The sequence below is a fragment of the Hyperolius riggenbachi genome, chromosome 11 (genome assembly GCF_040937935.1).
Source record: "Hyperolius riggenbachi isolate aHypRig1 chromosome 11, aHypRig1.pri, whole genome shotgun sequence".
NCBI classification, from domain to species: domain Eukaryota; kingdom Metazoa; phylum Chordata; class Amphibia; order Anura; family Hyperoliidae; genus Hyperolius; species Hyperolius riggenbachi.
In genome coordinates, this window is record NC_090656.1 from 31,136,852 (window position 1) to 31,157,663 (window position 20,812).

At 45.7% G+C, this 20,812-nt stretch overlaps 1 protein-coding gene across 6 annotated transcripts in view; it reads right to left on the reverse strand.

Moving 5' to 3' along the window:
- ZFHX3 (zinc finger homeobox 3) overlaps positions 1-20,812 on the reverse strand; it is a 1,434,500-nt gene that overhangs the window by 1,320,063 nt on the left and 93,625 nt on the right. For 4 of the 6 annotated variants that reach the window (XM_068259596.1, XM_068259584.1, XM_068259588.1 and 1 more), the window contains one exon: positions 18,074-18,188. The exons of the other annotated variants lie outside the window; for them this stretch is intronic. The gene's annotated coding sequence lies outside the window, so the exon portion shown is untranslated. The remainder of the gene's footprint in view (positions 1-18,073; positions 18,189-20,812) is intronic. 6 annotated transcript variants of the gene reach the window in all.

Below are 20,812 nucleotides of genomic sequence, written 5' to 3' on the forward strand. Positions count from 1 at the left end.
ATATTTTACACAGGTAAGTACTTAGGATAGTACTTAGGTAGGGGTGAGGAGTTTAGCTCCAGTCTACCAAAAAGAGCAAACAGAGTTCATGAGAATCATAAAGCAACGAGATCAATTACGGTATATATATTGATCAATTTAAAGTGTACAGAGTACAAGCCGCAGGGCGAAACCCAAATCATTAATAAGAATTGATTTGTATGTATTTCGGTTTCAGGAGTTTGGCAATATGAAAGCAAGAAAGCTGAGGTGCTGGCAGCCGAGACAGAGATGTCAGTCGGATAAGCAAAAGGTTCCAGATGCCAATCCGAGTTTGGAGAACAGCGAGATTTCTGAGATCGGAAAGAGACTAAAAAAACTGACTGAGCAAAGCATAATGCAAATTGGTAATGTTTTTCTTTCCCAAGGAGGTGCTTTTATAATGAAGAGTACCGTGCTGATGGTGATCCTAGGCTGCCATTTCGTTCTAGGAGACCGAAGAGAGGACGTTCTCATGTACAATAAGGGGTTAATGAGAACACAAGGCCCAAGCATGTTAATGTTTGGAGACAAAGGTACTGATCCTCTTCCACTTCCTTCTAATTGGCACGTGGGGTACAAGCAAAGAAGGAGGAATAGATCACAAGTGCCAGGTGCAAACAAATTTCATGGCACAATGTTGGTGAAAGGTCTGAAGGGGTGTGGTGTGCTGGAAGTTTGAATTGAACGGCAGTGTAAATCTGCTATTGAATGTCACACTCCCAGAATCGATGCACCGATCCAAAGTTTTGTTAAAAGGTACATTGCAGTACAATGGGTACATGCAAAAGGTGGAGTGTGTGATTCAGGGATACCTTGTCTTGGTTATCCAGAGTGAGACGGATCCAGATTGGAGAGGAACGAGCAGTAAGCGTCACTTCTCCTACAGGAGAGACGCAGGGTGTGACAATCAAGCCCCGCGATCCCGTCGAGATCTGCTCCCGTTAGCGTACGCAGGAAGTACGGGCGCAGACGGACAACGAGACCGGTTGCTGGATCGTCAGAGGTAAGAAGAAAGAAAAGGCGACAGAGCATGCCAATCCCGTCTAATCTGCTCCCGTTAGCATACGCAGGAAGTACGGTGACCAGACTGACAATAAAGATTGGTCGCGCAGCTGCCGACAATATGTAATGGGACAAACATCCACCAATCCCGTATTACTAGGCCACTGTTGCCATGCAGGTCTCATGCACTAGAGACTGCTGGAGGCAAATTCACTGTGTGCGTAGTAAACGGTTAAGATTGGTTGGAGGTGCCCATACATGTACAATTCTGATTGTATATACAATCGGTAAACTAAAAATATCGATTTCGCGCTGGAAATCGGGTAAACTGCCACCACTGTCTGATTGGATGAATGGAGCAGACAGTCTCCAACTGGGGCGAAGAGACCCCAACGCTATCATAATAAGGTAGCCAGCCCAATCACGTTCAACACGCTCCAGTCACCGTTTGGGGAATAGTCACTTCCGACGGCTTAAAGACTGTGAGCAATGTGACGTTAAAGAAAGGTTACTGGGTCCCTATATGATGCAATCTCGAATTGTGTTTACAATCGAGAAACGAAAGTTATCGATTTCGCACAGGAAATCTGGTACTAGCTAATCCTAGAAGGAAGAAACGGTTATTTACAACCTAGCTAGCAAATCAACAATTTATAAGCAAACCATAAAACAATGCGGTAGTATGACTGACTCTTCAGAGGGCAGATTCGTTATAGCAGCAATCAGATGACCAGAACAGGCACAAGACTGAACGATAAAAATCGTTAGTTTATTTCTAAACTACATACACACAGCTTATTTTAGAACAGATTGATTGACAGAGAGAAAAGAGGAAAAGGAACAGAATGTCTGAATATAAACAGTTCAAATACCGTTATTGGTAGTCCATGCGGCAATCGCAAGTCTTTGGCGTAATGTCCAAAATGGCGGTTGCCATGCGGCCAACAGGCCTTTGTTAGAAAGTTCCAAGATGGAGGTTTTGGCCCGTGTCCTTGCGGGCTGCCAGGATGTTACTAGGCATCAGATTGAAGGTAAAGGACCCTGGACTTTTGGATCATGTCAGTTTTGTTCCTCACTGTAGGTGGGAGGAGTTATGACACATACAAGTCCAGCCTTGCAATTTGAATAAGGCAATGCCCCCTTAGGCAGGGAGAGGTTTTGGGCCAATTCATATTTTGCCCGCTCTCAGCATGCCCGTAGGTAATATCAAGAACCCGAATGAATATTCACAATCAGCGTAAGTATGTGAATCTGCTAATACCAAACACGAGGAGTCTGGATCGCTAATAGCACCGTCCCCCCCTTTAACCTTACTGGCACTGGTTCCGAAAGATCCAGAGGGCTGAAAATCTCTCAGGACCAGTGTCATGTGGAATCTAATAAACTCCGTGAATTTGAGGGAACTGCGATCTTGGGAACACCAGAAATATTACCAAACTGTGCCTATTTATTAAATACAGTTTCTACAGTTTTGTTGAATCTTTGGGTGCCCAGATGGCGTGATAAGGATCATTCCTGTCTCCTTTCAACTCAGGCCACAAGGCAGCTATGTGTCGGACTCCTGCTGGGTCGGTGCCTATCAGGCTGGAGAAAGCTACAATTTATGAGCTTCTGTCAACTGATATCTACCCTTCACCTGATGGATGAGGTCATAAACACCTCAGGGGGTCCCCTGTGCTGGCAGAGAATCTTTTCAACAGGAGGCTAATTAACTGACCATGAAAAGATTTCTCCAGCCCTTTGGCGAAGGGAAAAAAAAGTGTATTTAAACCAAAAAACTGTCAGTTTGGTTGGTTTGCGAAGACTAGCGTTCGTAACTCCATGACGCATTCGATATGTCATATCGACGGCGTCACATCTCCCCCCTTTACAAGATTGGGGAAGGAGCGGTTAGCAGGACCTTGACTGAAGCAATACCAACTTGCTACTTGGGCTCAGTACAGCGGGGAAGCCTGGGTTCCACATGACCTTGGGGGTTGCCCTTTTTGTGTTGGTCAGTGGTTTAGCCAGGAGGCTACAGGGCTTCGCAAACGTCCTGTAGTATCCCGCTGTTCCCAGAGAGGCCTGTACCTCTGTCAGCTGACAGCTGTCCTAGTACCAGGGACGAGTGATCGCAGTGTTGCTCCCAAGTCGGGGGGAACACAGGGATGTCATCCGGGTACGTGACTGTACAACCGTGCTTGCTCTTCCACAGGTCGTTCCACGCCTGGAGAAAGGTGGCTTGGGCATTCATCATGCCAAAAGACATCCGCATCGAGGCGTTTAAGTCCAAGGGCAGGGTGAATGTGGATTCCAGGCGTGCCTTGGGCACGGTTGGAATCTGCCAGCATCCGTAGCTCCGATCTATGATCGTTAGGTAGTTGGCGGATGCCAGCCAATCCAACAGATCACCGAGGGGAGTCATGGGATACGCAACGGTTATTGGGATGTCGTCCGGCATCCTATAGGCCTCACAGAACATGGTGGTCTGTGAGCTAGAGGATTTGCGGAGGACAGACATCTGTAACATCTCCTCATACTTCATCTTCACTTTTGCTTGCACCTCCGGGGAGGCGCTGTAGGGGATCTGCCATAAGGGCTTGTGAGTCCCCGGGTCCCTTCTGTGAACTGCTGTATCCTGCCCAGGGTTGCTGCGAAGATTTCGCTGTGGGGGCGCAGTGCGCTTCAGCGAGGCCTTCGGGGAGTACGAGAGGTGGGGGGTGACTTTCACATCATCCGCCAATTCTCGTGTGGGAGCTATCAAGCCTGGCAGGGGACCTGTGTCTTCCTGTTCTAATTGGCCGTGCTCTCCCAGAACTAACTGCGTTCTATCTGACTGGACTTCTAACAGATCCACATGGACCGTGCTTTCACCTGGGGTGTCAGTTACATGGGGAATGGGTTCACTGGAGTAGTTACCATTCTCCCTGTACACCTGTAGTGGAGCTTCCACTGCTGGCGGCTTAGCGGTCTGGCCACTAAGCGCACGCAGGTTGGAGTCGCTCTGTAGTATCTTCACGGATGTGGGACTACAAGTCTCAGCCAGCTGCCTAGTGTGATCTGAGGTCAGCTGCTGAAAATCAAACTCTCTGGGGTCAGAGCTGACAGGAATGCCTGCAGGCTCTGAGCTCAGGTTACCAACAGTACTGTGTGTGTCTGTCTGCACAGGTATACCACAATAAACATCACCTTTTGGGTAAATCAAAATCACGTCAATATTGACATTGGTTCCGGGGGGTCAGAGATATCAGGGGAAGTCAAGACTCCTCCAGATAGTCCTGAGTCCGGACTACCGGTGACACTGAAGGCGTCACCCAGCGTACTCTCACAAACATGCACAACATTATCAAAAGCATTTGCATAACATGATATGTCATTTTTAGCATGAGTGTCACCCGCCGGAAAGTCAGAATTGTCAGAGGGGATCCCTGCTGTCAGCTCTGAGTTCATGCGGCTGGCCATAGAGCCTGTAATGGCCAAAGAATGTACAGCGTTTCTATCACAATTTTCACTGACACATGCAATTTCATTAGTAATAACAGGTGCAGAAAGAGATAAAAGACAGTCAGTTGCTGGTACATGTAAATCTGAGGGTACCTCCCGCCCCGCGGCATTAGGTACAGTAGCAATAGCAGGTAAGGGTTTGACATCTCCCTGTTTTCCCCAAGGCTTGTACAGTACCTGGTGGTCAGGGAGTCCTGCTGGGAACTCCTGCATATCAGCAGAAAATTCCGAAGGGCACACAAGCGTGCCTAGATCAGTGCCAAGCACAGGAGGAGAGGGAAACTCAGCAACAGCCCACTCTGGAAAACCCACCCCCCATCCGGCCTTCTCGGGACCTGGGATAACAGGGTTGTGGTGGTTGGGCCTGACTTCAGTCAGGGTGAGGAGCTTTTGTGGGAGAATATCTTCCTCTGTGGCAAGGTCGGAACAGACCAAGGAAACATCTGCTTCTGGAGCACTGGAGCAAAAGATGATCTGGTCGTCCACTGGAGCACTGTGAAGATTTCCGGAACCGTAGAGCATCTCTGACACGCTGACAGGCAGTGCAGAGGGTGATGCAGGTGACGGATCAGGGTTGCTAGCCATCTTCGGGCTAGGGACGGTCGTTCTCTTCCTCTTGGGACAGAAGAACTTTATGTGGCCAGTTGCGCCACAAAGATTACACGTGCGAATGGCAGGTGTGTCAGACTGGGATGCAGCAATAGCAGTAGCTGCAGGTCTCGGTGGCGCAACGCTCACCGGACCAGGAGGAGCGAATGCAGTAGGCTTACCTCCTTCCAAGTCCTGGGACAGTGTTCTGTGACTGTCCAGCACCAGAGTTCTCTGGCTGTCAGGTACAGGAACCTGATGGTACGCCCTCTCAGAGGTGCATACAGGAAAGTCTTGTTCCGTGCCCTCTTCCATGGCAGGAAGTTTTGCTGTGGGGGTCACGGGTAGAGGTTCGCATCTCTCCACCGAAACACATAGTGAAGAGTGCTGATTCGATTGGGTTAGCTGGGTCAACTCCAATTCACGCTGGAGCCGTAGCTCTTTGTCCTGGAGATCCCACTGGCGCAGTCGCTCTTGGCGCTCTGTTTCTAGCCGGCGCATCTTGGCCTCATGCTGGCGCTCCTCTCTCAGGAACTGCCGCTGTCGTTCTGCTTCCTGGCGCTGTTCTTCTGCCTCCTGGAGCAGAAGTTCTTGTAACTCCGGGTACATGCGCAGATCCTGGTCAGTCAGGTTTGCCAACCACTCCGGGGTTATCAGGACTGCAGGTAATAGAGGCATTAAGCAAGGTGGCGACAAGGATTCCATCTCTGGAGTAATGCCACCAGCTCAGCCTTGTTTGTGCTGCAAGCAGCAATGCCGTGCGATTCGCAGAGGGCTTGCACGTCAGGAACTGACCAATTTTGGTGATCCTGAACTGAATCAGACATTCAGAAGAGAAGAGTATAAGAAGGAATAGGGTATAGCAAAGAAAAGGTTAGGAAATGTAGACCAATCTATTCACTATCAATGTGTACCGTTTTGTGCCCAGAACTTCGGTTCTGCAAGACAGGATACTTAGCGACCACTGTCTTATTATTCTGGTTGCAAAGACTGAGTTTGTCAGATCTTTGCGCTCTGATTTCCCAAAAGCTGGCTATGCCTGGTTTTGGGGTGTGCTATCCCACCACTGCCACCAATGTGACAATCCAGCCCCGCGATCCCGTCGAGATCTGCTCCCGTTAGCGTACGCAGGAAGTACGGGCGCAGACGGACAACGAGACCGGTTGCTGGATCGTCAGAGGTAAGAAGAAAGAAAAGGCGACAGAGCATGCCAATCCCGTCTAATCTGCTCCCGTTAGCATACGCAGGAAGTACGGTGACCAGACTGACAATAAAGATTGGTCGCGCAGCTGCCGACAATATGTAATGGGACAAACATCCACCAATCCCGTATTACTAGGCCACTGTTGCCATGCAGGTCTCATGCACTAGAGACTGCTGGAGGCAAATTCACTGTGTGCGTAGTAAACGGTTAAGATTGGTTGGAGGTGCCCATACATGTACAATTCTGATTGTATATACAATCGGTAAACTAAAAATATCGATTTCGCGCTGGAAATCGGGTAAACTGCCACCACTGTCTGATTGGATGAATGGAGCAGACAGTCTCCAACTGGGGCAAAGAGACCCCAACGCTATCATAATAAGGTAGCCAGCCCAATCACGTTCAACACGCTCCAGTCACCGTTTGGGGAATAGTCACTTCCGACGGCTTAAAGACTGTGAGCAATGTGACGTTAAAGAAAGGTTACTGGGTCCCTATATGATGCAATCTTGAATTGTGTTTACAATCGAGAAACGAAAGTTATCGATTTCGCACAGGAAATCTGGTACTAGCTAATCCTAGAAGGAAGAAACGGTTATTTACAACCTAACTAGCAAATCAACAATTTATAAGCAAACCATAAAACAATGGGGTAGTATGACTGACTCTTCAGAGGGCAGATTCGTTATAGCAGCAATCAGATGACCAGAACAGGCACAAGACTGAACGATAAAAATCGTTAGTTTATTTCTAAACTACATACACACAGCTTATTTTAGAACAGATTGATTGACAGAGAGAAAAGAGGAAAAGGAACAGAATGTCTGAATATACACAGTTCAAATACCGTTATTGGTAGTCCATGCGGCAATCGCAAGTCTTTGGCGTAATGTCCAAAATGGCGGTTGCCATGCGGCCAACAGGCCTTTGTTAGAAAGTTCCAAGATGGAGGTTTTGGCCCGTGTCCTTGCGGGCTGCCAGGATGTTACTAGGCATCAGATTGAAGGTAAAGCACCCTGGACTTTTGGATCATGTCAGTTTTGTTCCTCACTGTAGGTGGGAGGAGTTATGACACATACAAGTCCAGCCTTGCAATTTGAATAAGGCAATGCCCCCTTAGGCAGGGAGAGGTTTTGGGCCAATTCATATTTTGCCCGCTCTCAGCATGCCCGTAGGTAATATCAAGAACCCGAATGAATATTCACAATCAGCGTAAGTGTGTGAATCTGCTAATACCAAACACGAGGAGTCTGGATCGCTAATAGCACCGTCCCCCCCTTTAACCTTACTGGCACTGGTCCCGAAAGATCCAGAGGGCTGAAAATCTCTCAGGACCAGTGTCATGTGGAATCTAATAAACTCCGTGAATTTGAGGGAACTGCGATCTTGGGAACACCAGAAATATTACCAAACTGTGCCTATTTATTAAATACAGTTTCTACAGTTTTGTTGAATCTTTGGGTGCCCAGATGGCGTGATAAGGATCATTCCTGTCTCCTTTCAACTCAGGCCACAAGGCAGCTATGTGTCGGACTCCTGCTGGGTCGGTGCCTATCAGGCTGGAGAAAGCTACAATTTATGAGCTTCTGTCAACTGATATCTACCCTTCACCTGATGGATGAGGTCATAAACACCTCAGGGGGTCCCCTGTGCTGGCAGAGAATCTTTTCAACAGGAGGCTAATTAACTGACCATGAAAAGATTTCTCCAGCCCTTTGGCGAAGGGAAAAAAAAGTGTATTTAAACCAAAAAACTGTCAGTTTGGTTGGTTTGCGAAGACTAGCGTTCGTAACTCCATGACGCATTCGATATGTCATATCGATGGCGTCACACAGGGGACAACATCACACTCTGGAACTACCAACAGAGAGTGTCTCTGAAACAACTAGACACACAGAAAGGTTGGAAAGCCGAGGGTTTGTGGTTCTTGAAACAAGAAGTAAAAATCGAGATCAAGCCACATTTCCAGGTGACAAAGAGGGTGGGGAGAGCGATCCCGAGGGAGGGAAAGCCAACACAGGGAACCCAATTCTCACTATACGGGTCACAACAGGGGACAATATTACACAGTCCATATGTAGCCACTTATCCTCATGCTAGTTGGTTAAGTGAAGAGGTACTCTTAATTGAAAGATTGCAGAGAGTACAGTCTTCCCGACCTCAGGTACGCATTTTGCCTCAGGACATAAGGGGGGAAGAGGTCCAATCAGGACAGTTGGGGACATATTTTGTCAGGGAGATGCTAAAAGATCCTGTACAACTGAGATTGGACAAGGGAAGGTTTATCGATTTTTCTGGAGAAGGATCTTTTGCATGGAAGCTGGAAGCTTCGAGATGTTTGGGTGAACAAAGGGAAAGGGTGCAACACTTCTTTAGGCACCGCCACTTCCTTAGTTCCCACCTCAACACATGTCTTACACCATGACCTGAGAGGTCAACATTTTTTGGTGCTAGACGGGGAGGTGAAACAAGGAGAGTTGTCCTCATGCGGGCAATTCTCACAGAGGTACCTGTGTTTGCCGGGGCAAGTCAAATTCAGTGAAGAAGCCTGCTGGCTCAATAACACAGAATGCGAGGCTACCATTCAAAAGATCCGCCCTGAAGCCAAACCAATAGTTTCGGTGGCTGAAGGAAAGGTTTGTTTTTTAAACATAATGTCTAATGACACATTCAAGGTACATTTTCATAATTGTTCCGATCAGGTAGATTTTTCAAGGGGAGCTTATTGTATGAGCGGAGATCCCATATGGATCAAGTCATCCAAGTTTGATGACGTTATTCCTCAAATTGTTAAGAGAACTCTAAAGTTCAAAGTTTCACGGGAAGTTCCCCTACTGAAAGATAACACGACATGGGACAAATGGGAACAGGTTTTAACCCAAGACGACCACACTTTGTTACAACGGTTAAACAAACAGAACACTAAGTTAGAGGTAAGATTTCACCATGATCCAGGGGATCTTAACGAGGTAGAACACAAAAATAAGCAGGTGAGTTCCAGTCTAACCTGGTGGAAAAGGTTTCCTGGCGATGTCCCAGGGACACTCGGACTGGGCCTCTGCAGTTCAAAATTTCTTCCTACACCCACTGGTCGTTGTGACAACTTTGGGCATCATTCTACAGGTGAGATTTGTGTGGGAAATTACGCAAACAATTTAACACGGTCAAGAGATTGGTGCCTCATAAACAATCTCATGAACCAATATTTCCAAATTAAGGGATATACAGAGTTACGGGTATAGGTGTAGCAGTACCTATGATGAAGCTGATTGTATAAAGGCGTTCTTTTAGAAGACACCTGGCACAGCTCCGTTGTTTAACAGACAAACAAGTTTCACTTTTCTGTGATCATGCAAGTTTGTGAGTGATACGCAAGTGCCGCAAATGCTGAGAATATGGTATAGAGGGACTTAGAAGTAGGGCATCCCCAGATAGCCTGGTTACAGGAAGACCAAGAGGTCTTGCCCTCTCTCCCAGGGATAACCACCTAGAGCAGAGAAGGTGTGTGAGCACGAGCATCGAAAGTGAAACATACAGAAAAGAAACCAGGTACTGTTGGGTTCAGAAGCAGGGATCTGCGGATCAAGCCTTTTTAGGGGGGATTGTTATAATTTAGGTAGGCCTCATTAATTTGGACTGAGTTAGGGCTAGTTCACACTTGATTTAAAAACGTATCCGTAGCTACGTTTTTTGTCCCGGACGAAAAACGTAGCCACAGATACCAATGTTAAAAATAGGAACAGTACACACTCAAGTTAAAAACGTATCCGCGTGCGATCCGCGGAATACGTTTTTAAACCCGGAACGCTGAGTCCGGACTTGCAGCATTTTTCACGGACCCGTATACACGTATGGGTAGTGAAAATCAATGGAGAAACGGGCCTCCCTCTTCACTGACATTTTGGGACACTGGAAACGGATCAGTTTCCAGTGTCCCATGGTGAAGGAGGGGGCCGCCATGCTGGAGGGGGTAGCAGCCAGGACAGGGGGCTGCGGGCAAAGCGGCGGCCAGGGGGGGTCACATCCCCCCCTTGCTCACCTGGGTGCCGCCCGTCCCCGCTCCCCCTCCAGCTCGCATATAATGTAATAATTTGTACCTAAGGAAGTTCGGCGAGCCGGGCACTTCCGCCCACACCGCTCGCCGTCACTTCCTGCGATGCCGCCCACTGAAATACAGAGGGCGACATTGCAGGAAGTGACGGCGAGCGGTGTGGGCGGAAGTGCCCGGCTCGCCGAACTTCCTTAGGTACAAATTATTACATTATATGCGAGCTGGAGGGGGAGCGGGGACGGGAGGCACCCAGGTGAGCAAGGGGGGGGGATGTGACCCCCCTGGCCGCCGCTTTGCCCGCAGCCCCCCGTCCTGGCTGCTACCCCCTCTAGCAAAAAAAACCAAAAAACACGCAAGCGGATCCAAAACGTGTGCTGCAAAAAAGGCAGCACGGATCCGTTTGCGTTCCGGGTTTTGAAAATCGGAGCCCGGACCGCGGATGCGTCCCGCACCCGGAGCTAGTGTGGCCCTAGCCTTAGTCAAAAAGGCTTAGGGTGCAGACCTGCATTTTAAGGGGATTTTCTCTTAGAGCGAAAATCTACAGTTCTGTCAGCAGAACTAGGACATACCAAGAAGCTGTTCTGTGAACAAGGCCACAGGTCTCACTGACCTCAACATGTACACCACAAGAACAGTAAACAAAGCCATGTTTATTCAACATCGAAATTCTTGGTATCTAGGGCAAAATATCTTATAGAATATTAATCGAGTAGGTGTGTGTCCTGACATCACAAGGGATCTGAACCAATCATAGATGGCTCAGATGAGGTCACATTTAACTCTTTCTGGTTCATATAAAACCCACAGCCGGAGTATGGGGTAGCACTTTCTGTCTTGCTACCTGTCCATGCTGGCTTAAACCTTTATATAATCCATTTCTGTTCTGATATGATGTATGCTGTACATAGGTAGTCTAGATGATGTAACATAGGGAAGACATAAGAGGACCTGATTACCTTCAGCAGGATGGTAATCAGGAAGCTGTAACGCAATGCAAGAATCTGCTTGGCTAAGATATGATGAACTGTATCTGTATATCTGTGTAGTGAATAAACTCCTTGTATTTTGAAGACGCCTGAGAACGGTCTATCTCCAATAATGCTTGCTGTGTTGAGAGTCGAGTTATCTCACAGTCTGTGAGGTGCAACTCTAAGAAGTTGCTGGTGTCGAAGCAAAAAGGTGATTTATAACACTGGCTACTTATACTGGGGGCACCTATAGACCTAGCTATATAAACTGGAGGCACCTATAGACCTGGCTGTCTAAACTGGGGACACCTATAGACCTGGCTACATATACTGGGGACACCTATAGACCTTGCTACTTATATTGGGGACACCCATAGACCTCACTGACTAGACGTCACTGACAAGACCAGACCTGGCTACTTATACTGCAGGCACACATAACACATAGACCTCACCATAGACGTCACTGACTATACCAGACCAGCGCACAGATCTTCCTCTGGCTCTGGGTATAGGAGGTAGTGTTAAACTGTGCCTGCCGCACGCTGTCACACCGCAATTTTGGAAAAGAGAGAGGAATGGGGAGCCCCAAGATTACAGAAGGGGGGGAGATGCCCTTCCTTTCCCTGCCGCTGTGCTTGCTGCTCCCCCTTCACTGTGCTGCCAGCCTGCCACCCCTCCTTCTGGGGACACCTGGCTATCTATCCTGGGGACACTTCTAGACTTGGCTACTTATACTGGGGACACCTATAAACCTGGCTACCTATTCTGGGGTCACCTATAGACCTGGCTACTTATACTGGGGACACCTATAGACCTGACTATCTAAACTGGAGAAACCTATAGACCTGGATATCTAAACTGGGGACACTTATAGACTTGGCTACTTATTCTGGGGACACCTATAGACCTGGCTACTTATACTGCGAACACCCATAGACCTGGCTACCTATTCTGGGGACACCTAGAGACCTGGCTATCAAAATTGGAGACACCTATAGACCTGGCTATCTAAACTGGAGAAACGTATAGACTTGGCTATCTAAACTGGGGACACCTATAGACCTGGCTACTTATACTGGGGACACCTATAGACCTGGCTACCTATACTGGGAACACCTATAGACCTGGTTACTTCCACTGGGGATACCTATAGACCTGGTTACCTATACTGGGAGTACCTATTTTGGGAGAACTGCTGCCAGATTAACTATTTTTGGGGAACCGCTGCTGCCAGATTGAGTGTATTTTGGGGAACAGATGCCAGATTGTGTGTATGTTGGGGAACCGCAGTTCGGAACCGCAGGCAGATTGTGTATGTTGGGGGAACAGCTGCTTCCAGATTATGTGTATTTTGGGGAACCACTGCTACCAGATTACATGTATTTTGGGTGATACGTGTATTTTGGGTGATCCGCTGCCAGATTATGCATATTTTGGGGAAACGCTGCCAAATTATGTGTATGTTGGGGAAACTGCTGCTGTCAGATTACGACTATTTTGGGGGAACCACTGCCATATTATCTGTATTTTGGAGGAACCTCTGCCTAATTATCTGTATTTTTGGTGAAATGCTGTCAGATTACATGTATTTTGGGGGAAACACAATGGCAGAGCTCAAACTTCCCTGGCAGACCTTTTACACTACTGCTAAGGTCATGTATGTTTGGCCCCACCCATGATCACGCCCACATTCTGTTGGGTGACCACTGTCCCTCGCCACAGCTCCAATCCCAGCCATTGTCCTCGTTGTCGCATAACGCTCCTGGAGGAGGGGACCCTGGGACAACGGCTGGGAGCAGAGTTGCGGGGAGGGACACATAGGCTAACGGGGCTGTAGGAAGCCCCAGGTAAGTAGAACTGCTTTTTTTTTTTTTGAACACCTGATGTTTCCTTGAAGAGAGAATGTTCTTCAAAAATACTTAAATAGGGTATTAATACAGTGATTTCTCGGTATAATGTTTCAATGTTTCTGTGCACTGAAAGGAAACACTTCTGCTGCTAATTCTGCCCAATATAACCAGAAGATAAAATAATTACTAATGCTGGCTATACTTCCCGAGCGCACAGCCATCTCACGGCCAACTCCCCTGATTGAATTACTCTTTGGAAATGGATACGTAAAAGGATTTCGAGGACAACCTCAATGTAGAACGTGAGATAATATATTTTATTTCCAATTCGGGCGGTTTAATGAAGAGGGGCTGGGGCCACGTTTTTGCGTTTCTCAGTTAAGTAGCGATGCGTCCCAAAAGGGTTTGTCACACACAAAGAGACACCGGAACGGGATTTACACAAAAAATAAAGAAGTCTTCTGAATCTGGCTTATCTTGTTTCCACCGCCCATCATTTATCATGCAAATAAGACTGGGGGCTCGTGCGGGAAACAAATTCAGCATGTAGCGAATCCCTTCTCATGCTAGTGATAAGATTAAATATTAGAGGGACAGGATGGGGGGAAATGAGCTTGTCGCTACAATAACTGGGAGGGAAAACTGTTTTATTTAGCCTGGAGGGATTTTGGTTGCAACCGACTAAATTAAAATCCATACAGGAAAATGGCTTTTCTGTGCACTTTGAGATACATTTTCATTTATCCCATTTTACGCATGATTACAATTTTAATGAGAGTTGTGCAAAATTTCCTGGCTAATTTTAAATCTCTTTCCTCTATTTTCCACTTACTGCTCGCCGGATTAACATTTCTGATAGATTGTCGGAGCAGAAAGAGAGAGCCTCGCCAACCTGAAATGGAGGAGTTTGTTTTTTCGACGATTAAAAAGTGGTTGGCTGAGAAAATAATGCTTGATGTCTAATTACGCGGCCCGCCAACTTGTATTGGGAAAGGAAATGAGCTGGGTTTTCTTTTTTTCTTTGTGTGTTTTTGAACGCATGACTGTACGGAGATTGTGTTTGTGTATGTTTAGGTGGAACATCTCGAGAAGTCTTTTTGTCGTGTGTTATGACAAGCTGCTCGCAATGCACTGGTCCACAGGCAGAAAAATAGTACCTACACACAACAGAACTCATCCTGAAATAAAACACAACCAACTTTATGTAATTTTCTGAGTGAATTTTGCCAATGCAATAGTATCTGCATACAGGGGTCTGGTGCTTTGCCTCGCGGGAAGGGTTTTTTTTTTTTGTAACACTGTTTTTATTAAAGGATAATATAGTGTACAGAAAGTGTATAAAACATTTAACAGCTTATTATCATCCAACATTTACAAAGATAATAGCATAAAGATAGTAAAGCTAAGAACAATATAGGCCCATATATAATGCCTATATTAAGAGAGAAAAGAAAAATAAAAATAAAAAATAAAGAAACAGATAAGGATGGTTCATAGTATGCCATCTATGTTATACATTTGTAGATAAGTTAAACATTTTTAGTTTGGTCTGGTCAGCCCTTATGTATGTATATTGGTATGGTTGATGGTTGGTGAATAGGTCCCGTATTAGGTTTAAGTCTTTTACATAGTGGGGATCATATCATTATTTCAGCATTCCATAAAAAGCTGATACCTCTCGATATGCTACAGGGTTCATATAGGTTTATGATATCAAGGTGGATTATAATTGGAGAAGTATAGTTCCCATAGATTCCATACTTTTTCATATTGGGGTTCTGTGTCTCTGAGAATGGCTGTGAGATATTCCATGAGTTTAGTCCATTGTAGTTTAGCAATAATTTTAGAAAGAGTTGGGGCCTCAATGTCACGCCATTGGGATGCTATAGCCAGTCTCGTGGCTGTTAATATATGCGTAATAAGTTTCATAGAATGTCGTCTGGAGCCATAGATAGGTTTGCCCAGTAGCATATGGACAGGATCTAAAGGAATGGAGATATCAGTTACCTTTAATATTAAAGTTTGTATAGCGACCCAAAGAGGTTGTATAATTGGGCAGGACCAAAAAATGTGTTCCAGGGTACCCAAATGGCCACAACCCCTCCAACAATTATTGGAGACATCAGGATACATTTTTGATAATATTTCAGGGGTTCTATACCAGTGAAATAGAATTTTGTATATATTTTCTTTCACCTGACTACATATAGAGGTACGCTTGGCGTTGTCCCATATAGATGTCCAATCCTCTAGGCTTATGGACTGACCAATAGCTTGTTCCCATTTAGACATATAGGTGTGATTCGGCCTGAAAGTGCCTGATTTATCTAACAACAGTGTATATATTGAGGATATTAGACCCTTTTGGTGACCTCTAGTTTCACATATACGTTCGAATGGGGAGAATGTGGGTATAGGGTTCGCCCCTTTAATATATGTTCTTAAAAAATGGTTGATTTGATTATACTCCATGTGGATTTGTGTGGTGAAGGTAATTTTTTCCTCTAATTTATTCTTTGTTATGAGTTTACCTGTGGAGTTATCTGTCCATTTGCTAAGGTTATAGTATCGTAGGGTGTACCATCTCCCCATAAAATCCTCAGATGTCCCTGGAGAAAAAGCGGGGTTACCCAAGATAGGGTATAGAGGAGATATTGGAGATCTAAGATTAGCTTTTTGGGCTGTGGCTTTCCAAATTTGTAGGGTGAATTTAATGGTGGGTAGCATTTGTGTTAGGGGGATCTTAGGGGGATTTTGAGACCATATCAGAGTAGGAAGGGATATTGGGTAAATACTCTTTGCTTCTATATAACCCCATTTAGTACGAACTTTGAAATCAGACCATTCTGGAAGTTGCCGTAGGTGGGCTGCCTGGTAGTAGAGTTTTAGAGAGGGTACTCCTAGACCGCCCTGTTCTCTAGATGCCATAAGAACAGATGATCGAACCCTGGGCCGGGAGTTATACCATATAAATTGTAAAAAAGCTCGTTGTAATATTTTGAATTGTGATGAAGGTACTTGGACAGGGAGGGTTTCAAAGAGATACAAAATCCGTGGTAATATGTTCATTTTTAGTGAATATATCCTACCTATCCAAGATAGTTTGTAAGCCGTCCATTTATGAAGATCTTGTAGAATAGTTTGTATTAGAGAGGGGAAATTTGCTTTGTATAAGGTGGAGTAGTTAGGTGTGAGAAAAATACCAAGGTATTTGATGGCCTGTGTCTTCCATGTGAATTGAAATGATTGTTTTAGATTATCTAGCATAATAGGGGGTATTTTGATGGGAAGTGCTTCTGTTTTTTCTTGATTTAGTTTAAAACCTGAGATAGCCTCAAATTCCTGTAAGATTGATTGTAAGGCAGGTAGCGAGATGAGTGGTTGGGTTAGTGTTAATAGTATATCATCCGCGTAAAGCGAGATTTTATATTCTTGAGAGCCTTGTTTTACCCCTGATATGTTTGGATTTTGCCGGATGGCACAGGCCAGGGGTTCAATACTAATTGCAAATAATAGAGGAGACAAGGGGCATCCCTGGCGTGTGCCATTTTGGATTGGGAAGTTGTGTGGGGATGCAAAGGGGAGAGCGGGAAGGGTTTTTAAACCCTCTAACTTCGCTTACTACCGTAGTGGGTAAAATGAATTGCAGCAAAACATGAGGAAAGATTCAATAATAATATTTATTGAGCTACAATCCTGTTATAATAATTATCTAGGCTTGCAGAATCATAGTTTAAGGGTTAGTAATTATTAGTAAGCATGCATCAACATTTCCTTACCAAGTGTTGTAGCAATATCACCGGAGGAAGAGGGGACTCCGTCAATCCTCCGTAGGGGAAACACCTGGCGACACAATCAATCACGTCTTTTGGTCTCAGCAAAGTCCCGAAGCCCAGGAGTTTTCCCAACCCAATTATACTCCCTAAACCATAACACAGACAAGCGCATATACGGTCGCTGTTGTAGGCGCGTAATCACAGTATAAATCTATGATATCCGCTTTTGCGCAATACAACACAGCCGAGTGTGGACACCTCGTGCTCACTGAATGGGAAAACAATGGCTTACTTAGTACGCCCGCGTATCTCATGCACTATTATCCCACGACTACCCGCTCAAACTGGCTGTAGCAGTATTCAGGAATGCATCAACATTCTTCACTGAACCCAAATAGCATCCAGGACATCTGGAATTGAATTCAGATAATACCCAGGTACTGAACTCCAGTAACCAGAAGCAAAGACATATAAGAGTGAACACTAAACATAAATACATACGACATTCATGTCACTTGTGTATCTCATCTGGTCATGGCAGTTCTCCATCTTATTCCCCATCCATAGTCCTCAAGCCCATTAATAGTACTGTGGGAGTGCTATAGGCAATGGTGCAACTTTATTGGTTCCAACATTGTAGTTGGCACAGGCCTATTATTATTAATATTATTTAGTATTTATATAGCGCGGACAACTTACGCAGTGCTGTACAGAGTATATATAGTCTTGTCACTAACTGTCCCTCAGAGGAGCTCACAATCTAATACCTACCATAGTCCTATGTCTATGTATGTATTGTGTAGTATATGTACTGTCGTCTAGGGCCAATTTAGGGGAAAGCCAATTAACTTATCTGTAAGTTTTGGAGATAGAGGGAGGAAACCAGAGTGCCTGGAGGAAACCCACACTGAGATGGGGAGAACATACAAACTCCTTGCAGATCTTGACCTGGCTGGAATGGAAGGAACATTGTATTTGTCATGGACCAACACCTACAGGGCCAAAGATGTTGGCAAGTCCTAAACCTTCATATAGATACTATATACTGATAGCAAAAGTAGATGAAATTGTTTTGATCTCTTCTACTGCTAGTATGTACAGAATAAGCTTCAAAGATGAGTACTCACCACCTGATGGGTCCAGTGACGTTCCCTGGACGAGAAGCATGCAGTGATTCCTCTTCCTGCTCGTGATGTTACACAATGGCAGACAATGGGCAACGTTACATGACGGCATTCAAAGCTGTCGGAAAAATCAATGGGAAAATTGCGTAGTGGGTATGGGCCATTGCGATCACAAAGCCGTGTCTGGCATTGATAAGAACCATACATCGCTAGCAGTAGTGGAATCCCACCACAGATTGTTGCTGAGATTAGATTGGATTTGAGTGGTAAAACAATTGCTACGAGAAATAATCAGATAGTTAATGGATCAGGCTGTGGCCAGGCATGTAACAATAGCCCCCACTCCTCCTCCCCCCTTGCAGAGTAAGCACAGCAGCGTTGTGTAAAAATACTTACCTGCCTTGGGTCTCCTCCTCCCAGATGCCACTCACTCTGCTGAATGCCCGGATGCATTTCATGATCAGAAGCCAGAAGAGGGTAGCTTGTAGTTAGAGGCTGCTGGGAGGAAGAGGAGACATGATGCAAGAGGAGCAGATAAGTATTTTTACACAACTCCAGTTTGCTTACTCTGCAAGGAGGAAGGGACGAGGAGAGGGCCCTCATAGCTCCCTGGATTGTTGTGTTTGTTGAGGGGTATTGTTCCATCCCTGGTTTCATAGGCATAGTGTATAACCACACTTACATTCCATGATCCGGATTACAAGATTATCTTGTGGCACGGGGCAAATTATTCTGTCATTCTCCACTGCAAATAAGACAAAAGACTCCTCATCAAATATGCAGTTCTCATTAAGAGACAGATTGTTACGGGTGAGGAGCCGGAATGATATGAATCACACTTCCGAAATCTCCAAAGCTATTGTTCCTTCTCCTATATTCCTATAAATAGCCATACAGGGATTAGATGAACGCCATTCCTCATTTCATGGGACATTAAAGGAGGCCTCTAGGAGTAGTAAGGAGTAAGTTTAGAATTTGCCTGCTGACCCTGGCATGGGGGGGCTTCATCCAGGTTATGGAGCCAGTAAGAAACCACTCGTCTAGAGCAGAGGGTTACGCAAGGGATGATGGACCCCTAGTTGATGGCCCTAGTGGATTATTTTCTGCCTAATGGTAACCAAGTCGAGGCTTCAGGCTCACCATATGAAGGTCAGTACCATCAGGGAGGTAGTGGGCAGGCTTAGGGATGACAAAGGGTTAGGCATATAGGTAGGAGGTGAAGCTAAAAGTGCCCATTAATGGTAGGATTTTTAGTAAACCATAATATTTTCAATCAGATTGCTCAAATCTAATTGTATTAAAACAGATGAGCTGGTGGGACCAGACGATCCTGTGAATAATTGCATTATTGATCATTTCCTTAAAGGATACATCCAGGAATATTTAAAAAAACAGATTTACTTATCTGGGGCTTCCTCCAGCCTCTGGCAGATTATGTGTTCCTCGACACAGCTCCGCTCCCAGCTGGTGTCTCGGGGTCCTCTTCGTATCGGCCGTTGATCAGGCCAGGATGGCCCTATACGGCCACTCACTGAAGTACTGCGCCTCCACAGAACGCTCCTGGCCACGGGAGCATGAGCGTGAGAGGTGCAGCCGCCGAATGCTCAAGCATGTGAAATAGCCGCCAACCTCGCTAGCCCGCCAGCTGCTACCAGGAGACCCCGGGAGACTGGCTTGGAGCAGAGCTGCGGCAAGGGACACATAGGCTTCCAGGGGCTGGAGGTAGTCCCAGGTAAGTAAATCTGATTTTTTAAATATTCCCGGATGTATGCTTTAACCATTTATGCCACCTGGACGTGATACTCACGTCCAGGCAGCTGCTCTCCTGCTGATGCGCACCTCCCCCCGGTAGCTTGGAGATCAATGAACGGGAACAAGGTCTAAGTCCCCAGCAGAAAAAACGACGGTCTCTTATCAGAGATCGCAGTCTTTCTGAAGAAAAAAAAAAACGTTTCCTGTCCTCATCACTTCCTGGAAGCGAGAAGAACCGAAAAAAAATATCTCAATGTGGCCATCTTGTGGCCAAATAGTAAAATTAAATCTACATACATTTTTCAATATAATAAACACACTGTAAGGTCTGGCAACCTATCAGCCCACGAATCAGCTCCAATGCCCCAATCTACCTCCGCCGTCTTTGCCATGTGTAGCGTGTCCCCACTTGAACAGGAGGTGAGAGACAACACCTACCCGATTTCGGTTACACCCAGGCTTTAGGGCGCAAGGTATTGGAGCTGAATCCAGGGTGGGTAAGAATAGGTCAATACACCAAACAGGAGTATCTAATGCAAAGTCCAGTAACAGTCCAGGGTCATACACAGGTGATCAGATATGCGAGGTAACGTGGAGTAAGCAATAGACAAGGTCAAAACAATCCAAGGTCATACATACAGGGAGTGCAGAATTATTAGACAAATTAGTATTTTGACCACATCATCCTCTTTATGCATGTTGTCTTACTCCAAGCTGTATAGGTTTGAAAGCCTACTACCAATTAAGCATATTAGGTGATGTGCATCTCTGTAAAGAGAAGGGGTGTGGTCTAATGGCATCAACACCCTATATCAGGTGTGCATAATTATTAGGCAACTTCCTTTCCTTTGGCAAAATGGGTCAAAAGAAGGACTTGACAGGCTCAGAAAAGTCAAAAATAGTGAGATATCTTACAGAGGGATGCAGCGCTCTTAAAATTGCAAAGCTTCTGAAGCGTGATCATCGAACAATCAAGCGTTTCATTTAAAA